General features: G+C 41.7%; 1 pseudogene; it reads right to left on the minus strand.

The window, feature by feature from the left end:
* Positions 1-6,039: 6,039 nt before the first annotated feature.
* Positions 6,040-6,583, minus strand: LOC102866055 (annotated as a pseudogene).
* Positions 6,584-9,342: the final 2,759 nt, after the last annotated feature.

Genomic DNA, 9,342 nt, shown 5'->3' on the forward strand with positions numbered 1-9,342 from the left:
TATGAATAAATACCTGAGTGCTTCTAGACTGTACATGCCACTTCTTAGAAATCTCTTTCCGCGGAGTGATGTTAGGCCCCTACAGATGATGTGGGCCTGGCCCCTCTTTGGGTATGAAGCGTGGTGGTGACATTTCTTGCAAAGGCCTTGATATTTTTAACGTACGGTGGAGAGCTCTAACTCTGTCCTTGTCCTTGAAGTTTCAGAGTAATTTGAGTGAAGCAAAAATGAGCCCAAGAGAGAGACCATTTTTTCAAGGAGCAAACACTTAGGCCCCCTTGGGGAAACAACATTTTGGAGATGTTCCTGGAAAGCCCGAGTCGCTAAATGCTATTTGCTCAGACCACCTCACAGCTGCACCCTATCCCTTTCTGGGTGAACTTTAACAGTGGGTTAAGTTATTAGGATGGAAAATTCTGCAGGGGTGGTTGAAAAAGTAGAAGAATTTATACCCCAATTCTTGGCCCCAAATTCAATAATTGAAGACAAATGATCCTCCACGATCTTATATGTCACAAAGTTGGCAAAAAATTGATTCCCTCTATTTGTCATAGGCACACCATTATAAATTGAGATCCCGTTTTTAAGAGCCGGTTTGGTAATATTAAGAACCCAAAAGTGGTCTCAAAAATCAATTGGGAAGGATTTTTTTTCTTTACCATAAGCACCAAATATATAAAGCCAGCAATCACCATGAAAGCTAGAAATATTTTGAAGATGTTCTTCATGGGCTGGGCTAGTTATTGCCTTGATATATGAGCGCAATGACACTGGACAGAAAAGAACATCTTCCTACCAGCATTTCTCATTGCCCCCGTGACCTTGGAATTGTCTTCAAAACCAAGGTAATGTTTAGAAAAGCATTACTGTGAATCTGATGTGCATGGAATCTTGAGGAGATCATGGAGTCATTTCTACTGGCTGAGTGATGGTTTCCTTGCTCCATTTCCTTGGTTTATCTGTAGCATTCTTTGATGCTTCTGAATAGGTTCTTACGCCTTTCTCTGTATTCTGACATCAAACCCACAAGCTCCTTTTTGGAAATGGTAAAACATTGCTTTGCTGTTGCTTAAAATGCCTTCCTGTTCTTAATGTGTTCAGCAGAGACCTGATCCTGCAGCTTCAACTACTGCTTTGCTCCGGGTCACAGGGAATCATAGCATTTGGTCAGTTTTTCTCCTCTCAGAATGTTCCCACCTCGTAAATAAGCCTGTCACATTCTCTGTAAGGAACTGGCTCTGTGTGTGTGTGTGTGTGTGTGTGTGTGTGTCCTTCAAAGTTGTGCTCACAATTACACAGGATGTATTTCTTCCTTTATTTTCAGGATTATGGTTTTTCTTGATCCTTTTGTTAGTTCAAGAATATGCGTATCACATTTCCTTTCTCAGAAACAGCGAAGCATGAGAATCTTTTAATTGCTGAATGTTTTTTAAGTGTTGCATGAAAGATTCCCACCTCCCCAAGGATAGAAGTCAAATGGATCTGTCTTATGTCTCCAATCAGGAGACTATATATTCATCTGATACAGGATGGAGTAAATAAATGTTCTGGTGGTTCATTATGGTCTTAGTCTGGTTAAGAAAAGACCGGAGAACGGGGAAGGGGCAGGTTGATAAGCAGTTGAATTTCAAGGGTTGTCTATACTCAGTATTAGCTGTAGGTGGTACTTCTTTCTCAAGATGGTCTAGGTGAGTCCCACATTGGTACAAGTACCCTTTAGCCATATCATCTCACAACTCATTGGTCTTTGATCATTAGTGTTCAGGCCATCAAATCTATTCGCAAATGGTTTTTAAATTCTGTTGGAATAGACACGAAGTTGTATTTTGGTTCTGGTGGACTTGTTTTAATATTTTTCACCTTACATTTCAACTTGCCTATGAGTGTAGACACCGTCAGTCCCTGGCCTTGTTTTGGCCACAGATACTGAGCTGCTCCACCATGTCTTTCCACAGATGTAGTCAATCTCGCGCCTGTGTATTCTAACAGGTGACGTCCATGTGTATAGTCACTATTTGTTGTGGTGTTTGTGTTGTTTTTTTTTTAAAGTGTGTGTCATGAATAAATCATTCATGGTATAAAATTCTATCATTCCATCTCTATTCTCATTTCTATCACCAAGACCCAATTGTCTAACTACCATTCCTTCTTTCTTGCTTCCAACTTAGTATTCCAGTTGTCAATTATTATTAATGCACTTTGATTGCATGTTCAATCAATTTCAGACTCTAAAGACTGTTAGAAATCCTCAACTTCACCGTTGGCCTCAGTGGCTGGGGTGTATATTTGAATAATAGTTGCATTGACAGGTCTTTCTTGTATGTATGTGACTCGTACCCTATCAGCACTCACAGCATTGTACTTTAGGACAGATCTTGAAACACTCTTGATAATGAATGCCGTTTCATTCCTCTTCAACTTGTCATTTCTGGAACAGGCCAGAGGACATGATTATCTGATTCAAGATCATCAATACCATCAGTCCCTCTCAAGTCACTGCTGCCTAGGTTGCTGATCTTTACGTGTTCCGTTTTATTTGTGATGATGTCTACTCTCCCTAGATTCACATTTTGTACAGTCCATGTTCTGAAGTTTTGTGGATGTTTGCCGCTTTCCCCCCCTCGTGTTGAGTCCCGTCTCATTAGCGAATGAAGGTCCTTCACCAAGGGAAAGCTCTGCTCACCTGGTGTTATTAGAATAGACTCTACTTCGAGCAGGCAGCTCTTCCCCAGTCGCACTTGGAGGGTCTCATGACCGCCTCCACGTGGGTGCCTCATCTGGCACTGCAACCAGCAAGATTCTCCCGTTATCCATACGGTTTCTGAAGGCCTGTTATTTCAGAAGTGTATGGGTAGTCCTGCTTCTTAGTCTGGATGCCCATTGAAATCTGTCCACCGTGCGTGACCATCCTGATTCTTGAAAACCCACCGGGATCAGCTACGAGTCTGTTCCTATCTGATGGAAATGTGCTTGTATATTAGTCAGTAGTGACATGGTAAGTATGCTACACCCAGGTCAACACTGCCCACAGCATATCTCAGCTTGTTTCTAGCTGTGGCTTCTGGGATACTGGCTGCTGAGACACCCTGACTTGATGTCTCATCACCTCCCTCTCACTGTCCACACTGTGAAGATGTTGTTGTTGTTGTGTACCATTGAGTTGGAGCCGGTGAGTTTTCTCAGGCAGTTAATTGCACAGGAGGAGATAGCTCATCCTTCTCTTGTAGAGCAACTGGGGGATTCGAACTGTGTGCCTCTGGGATTGCAGGAGAGCTTCTTATCACCAGGCCACTAGAGCTCCCTGCATTGCAATAGACAAGCTAAGTAGTGCCATGCTCTCCCGCTGCAACTGGATCCCAACCTCGCTTTCATAGCTGGGTGAGCACATTCTACCGCTCATAAAGGAATCCAGGCAAGTCTAGTCTCTCTACCCTTGGTGTACTTATTCAGAAGAGTCCCCTCTGTTGACACTCCTAGTGGGCATCTTTCTGCTTTGCACCCAGGAGAAGCCATCCATGCTCTAGCCAGCTCAAGTTGAAGCATCCCAACAGCTCAAGGGTCCCAGGCCAAGTTGGGTTCTCTTTGCTACTTCTTCAAAGAACAATCAGCAAGTCTAATATATTTCTATTTTTGCCTCCCTACTGCTATCACAGTTTCATAATACGGAAATGCCTTCTTCTAGATTTTCCTTAGTAGAAAAAAATGTCATATCCCCCCCGCTCCCTTTCTCTCTCTAAAGTATCTTGCTTTATTGTCTTTCCAAGTTCCTATTAATAACTTTGGTGCTGGCAAGAAGGGTATTTTAGTGTTAAACTATGATCAAAAGCAGGAAGGCATTATGGCGTCTAGACACATGGCGCTACAAAACGCACAAAGAAATTTGTTGTTGCAAACTGCCACTCAGCTGATTCAAACTCATAGTGACCTTGTGTACAGCAGAAAAAAACATGGCCCAGTGCCATTCTCACAATCACTGCAGTCCAAGCCCATTGTTGCAGCTCGTGTCAATCCACTTCCCGAGGGTCTTTTTTTGATGGTCCAGGCATGACATCCTTTTCCAGGGACTGCCCCCTTCCTATAACAGGTCTCATCATCCCTGCTTTATCAGCTCTCTGGTAGTACTTCCTCTAACACAGGTTCTGGCAGTCTGCAATATATTCAGTATTCTATCACATCACAATTCAAAGGCATCAATTCCTCTTTGGCCCTTCTTTATTACATGCCTAGCTTTTGCACGCATATGAGGTGCACGGCTTGTGTCAGGCTCACCTTAGTCCTTGAAGTGATATCCTTGCTCTTTAACATTTTTCAATCTGCTAGTGGTAGAATTTCCCAATGCATTACTTTGTTTGATTTCCTGACTGTTGCTTTGATAGGGGGGAGGGTGTTGACTGTGGCTCCAGGTAAAGTGAAATCCAAGGCAATCTTTTCTCCATTTACTATGATTTTGCTTATGGGTCCAGTTGTGAGGTTTTTTTGTTTTCTTTGTGTTGAAGTGTAATACATACTGAAGGCTTTGCTCTTCAACAGTAAGTACGTCAAGTTTAGTTTTGCTTCCCGCAAGTAGGTCATCTGCAAATCACAGGCTGTAGATGAGTCTTCCTTCAATCCTGGTGCTACGTCTTTCTTCATGTTGTCTAATTCAGATTATTTGCTCAGAATACAGAGTCAATAAGTCTGACTGAAGGATACAATCTGAACACACAACCTGGCTTTAAATCACTGTAAAAGACTGTACAGGTTCCTCATAATACAATGAAATGTTCTGGGCTTTGCAGTGTTATTCATAATTTGTTATGATTTACTCAATCAAATGCTTTTGTATATATAGTCAGTAAAACAGGCTAATCTCTTTCTAGTATTTTTTTTCAACTCAAATCTGACATCAGCAATGATAACCTTTGTTCTATCTCTTCTTATTCCAGCTTGAATTTGAATTGCATTGGGAAAGTCAGCTGTGAGGGACCTCTCAAGAGTACTGAAGAACAACGACGTCAGGCTGGAGAATAAGGTGTGCCTAATCCCGGCTATAATCTTTGCAATTATGTGCTATGCATCACAGAGTTGGACAGTGACTAGGGATGATAGAAAGAGAATTGATGCCTTTGAGTTGTGGTGCTGGAGAAGAGTGTTGAATATACCATGGACTGCTAGTAGAACAAACAGGTTTGTCCTGGAGAGGGTGAAGCCAGAATGCTCCTTGGAGTCAAGGATTCTGAAGCTTCGTCTGACATACTTTGGGCATGTTGCAAGGTGGGACTGGTCCTTGGAGAGGGACATCATGTTTGGCAGAGTGGAGGGGCGGCGCAGGAGAGGAAGACCTTTGATGATATGGATCAATTCTGTGACTGGAGCGGTGGGAATAAGTGCATTTGAGATGGCTAGGTTGGCACAGGATAGAACAGTGTTTAGAGCTCTTGTACATAGGGTCGCTATGAGTCGCAAGCGACTCGATGGCACATAACAACAACAACAACACTGATATACTGCTCCAGCCATTTTTGAATTGTCTTCAGCAAGATTTTACTTGTGTGATATTGTTTGAGCATTTCTGCATTCTTTTGAGTAATCTTTCTTTGAAATGAACACAAATATGGTTATCTTTCAACTGGAGGGCCAGGTAGCTGTCTTCCAAATATCTTGGTATGCATGAGAGAAAATCCTCCAGGACATCATCCAATTGACATTTTTCACTTAGTATTCCATCAATCCTTGGAGCCCTGTTTTTCACCAATGCCTTTGGCATAGCTTGGACTTCTTCTCAGGATCATCTATTCTTTTGTTTGTTTGTTTGTTTTAAGATGTATTTCACGGAAATGTCTGTTTCATTTTAGAGTACCATCTATTCTTAAATGCTACTGATTTATTTACGAAGTTTGAATACATTGTTCTTTTTTTTAATAAAAAATTATTTATTCTGCTTCCAATAATAACTGATTTCCAGCCACATTTTTTTTTAAGGCAAGAAACAGGAAATTAACTGAAGAAATAGTTATGGCCTTGGACTATGGAACATTACACTATAACATGTCGATGGATTTAAAAGATGTAGAGCATCACTGTAAAGGTGTTCATCTTGTTGGCTTTTAACAAGAAATGGACGCAGCATTCATGAGCATTCTCCAAAAAGGCTTTGCAGCACCTAACACACTGCTGGTACAGTCTCAAAGTTGGAGTCATTCCCATAATAGGGATCTTCTATAATACGTTGTTTCTGTGGATCATAGCTTCCAAGTAGTTCAATTTGAGCTTTGCAGTTTTTAACTTGATCACCTTTCCTATTCAAATCTCTCAGATTGCTTTCATCCGTACATAGTATATAATCAAATGTGGCAAAGTCTTCTTTGGTAACCTGCCGGGCAATGTGATTCACAGGAATACCATGCTTCTTCGTGCAATTTTGCCCTCGATAATCAGGAGGGTTTCCTATTTCATAAGTAGATGTTGCTGCACTGTCTATCCTCCACTTACCTGAAAGGTTTTGATCAGTGACAAGTTTTCTGAAAACTGCTTCTGCAATGGGTGATCGACAAATGTTACCTAGACATACAACCAGCATGGACTTCTGCGCCTGTTCTGCCATCTTCGCACACTTACAGCTTAAAAGTCACATTGTTCTATTCTTAATCACATGCTAGCTCCTTAAGTTATTCGATGCTGACCAATTCTTCTTGGTACAGTGACTCCGTATTGCTTCTCTCCTCCTTTATCTTCCTATCACTGAGTATTGCACAATGTTTTGCCCACAGAATCTTTCACTTCTGCAACTTGAGGTTTGATTCCCCCCCCCCTTAAATTCTTTCAACTTGAGAAATACTGACTGTGTGCTTTCTTTGTAGCTCCCTAACTCCAGTTGTTTGCGTATTTCATGATACTTTACCTATCTCCTGAAAATCTTTGAAGTTTTCTGCTCAGCTCTCTTTCTTCAGTATTTCTTCCATCTGTCCTAGTGTCTACATTATACAGTAAGTTTCCAAGTCTCTTCTGGCGTCCATTTTTCTCTCTCCTTTATATTTGTCTTTTAAATGAGCTTTTACTTTCTTTGTGTAAAATGTCTTTGATGTCATTCCACCATCCCTCTGGTCTTTGGCCATCAATGTTAATGTGTCAGATCTATTGTTAGAAGTGCTTTCTAAATCCAGCAGGGACATACTCAAGGCCATACCTTGAATCTTGTGGGTGTGTTTTTGTTTTCTTGAGCTTCAATTTTATCTTTCATTTGAGCAACTGAGGGTCCTTTTGCACTGTGAGTTCTTGGCCTTGTAACAACAATGATACTGGATGTTGTTCTTTCTTTACATAAATGTAGTCAATTTGATTCCTGTGTATTCCCTCTGGTGAAGTCAGTATGTCTAGTTGCCTTTTATATTGCTGCAGAAAAGTATTTGCAATGAATCACCTGTTCTGCAAAATTCTACCATGACACTCCACATCATTTTTATTATCGAGGTCTTACTTTTCAACTACTGGTCCTTCTTTGTTTCTAACTTTCAGATTCTGTTTAATAGTATCATGCAACTTGATTTCATGTTTGATCCATTTCAGACTGGAGAAGTTGATAGAAATATTAAATGTCTCATCTTTGGCTTTAGGGGTTAGTGTACATAATTGAGCATAGTCGGGTTACAGGTCTTCCTTCTACAAGTGATATCCCATCACTGACATTATTGTACTTTAGGAGAGATCCTGAAGTACTCTTTTTGGCAATGACCATGACTCCATTCCTCATCAATCTGTCCTTCCCGGCATAGGTGACCATGTGACTGGCTGATTCCAAATGGTCAACACCCACCCAGCTGGTGAATGCCTAGGATATGACCTTCACGTGTTCAATTTCAGTTTTGGCAACTTCCAAGGTTCCTAGATTAATACTTTGTCCATGAAACGTTTGGATTATTTTGCAGCTGTATTTTGAGTCGTGGCAGAAAATGAAGATCCTGGCTACTTTTCTCCATCCACACAGATACACAGCCTCATTCTGTGGAAGGGGAGCTTCCCTAGTTATATCTGAGTGCCTTCCAGTGTTAGCAGCTCATCTCCTGGCACCAAATCACACAATCGTATCCCACTGTTATCCAGAGGGTTTTTACCAGCCAGTGTTGTTCAGAAGCCAGTTTTCCGGGTTCTCTCCTTTCCCTTTCCATCTCCAATCCTTTTTCCTGGACTCACTGAAATGAGTTCATCACAGGGGATCTTGTTGATATTTGGAATACTGGGCGTCCAGCTTCCAGTGGAATAGCAGCACACAAGGCCCTCTAACAAACTCACAGAGCAGGGGCGCTGTGGACACTGTGCTGTTGTTTGTTGTTGTTAGGTGCTATCAAGCCAAGCACAACTCACAGCAACCCTATGAACAAAAGATCTGAACCCTGTTCTAACCTGCGCCATTCTCACACTTCCTGATATGCAGCACCCCATTGCTGCAGTCGTTGTATCAATCCACCTGGTTGAGGGTCTTCCTCTCCCTCACACCCTTCCCAGCATCATGTTCCTCTCCAAGGAATAGCCCTTCCTAGCAACATGTCCAAAGTATGTGAGGTGAAACCTCATCATTCTTGCCTCCAAAGAGCACTCTGGCTGCACTGCCTCCAAGACATTATCTGTTCATCCTCTTGGGATGTTCAATGCTCTTCTCCCAACACCACTGCTCAAAGGTATCACTTCTTTTTCTGACATACTTATTCATTATCCTGGTCTCGGATGCATAGCTAGTAATCAGAAAGGCTATGGCCTGAATCAGGCGCACCTTAGTCCTGAAACTGACATCACTACTTCCCAATAATTTGTAAAGGTTCCTAACTGCAGATTTTCCCAGTGCAGAGCATCTCCATATTTCCTGACTGCTGGTACCATGGGTGTTAACTGTGGATCCAAGCAAGACGAAGCTGTGGACAGTTTCAAGAGACTTAGGGTACCAGAATGCTTCCATGTCATAGGAAAGTTTTGCCTATGTTTCCAGAATTTCCATACGTTCCTTTTTCTCAAAAAGTTAGTACACCTTCTTGTGTTTAATGCCATCTTCTCTACATAAAAAACACATTTGTGATCATTTGTCTAGTTTTACTTAAAGAATCATTTTAGGATGTGTGTGTGTTTAAATGCCTTGGTGTCACAGTGATTAAGTGCTTAGCCGCTAACTGAAAGGCGGTTGTTTGAACCAACAGATTGTTCCAAGGAAGAAGGACACAGCAATCTGTGTTTACACAGTGTAAACCCTGAAGTTGTTTGGGGCAATTCTACTTTGTCCTATGGGTTTGATGAGTTGGAATAGCCTTGAAACAATGGGTTTGGTATGAGGTTGGGGGGAGCAAAAAGGCAGCATGAAAAAGACTAAGTTTGTGA

Source organism: Elephantulus edwardii, unplaced genomic scaffold, assembly GCF_000299155.1.
Source record: "Elephantulus edwardii isolate Elephantulus edwardi_28Jun2011 unplaced genomic scaffold, EleEdw1.0 scaffold00048, whole genome shotgun sequence".
NCBI lineage: Eukaryota > Metazoa > Chordata > Mammalia > Macroscelidea > Macroscelididae > Elephantulus > Elephantulus edwardii.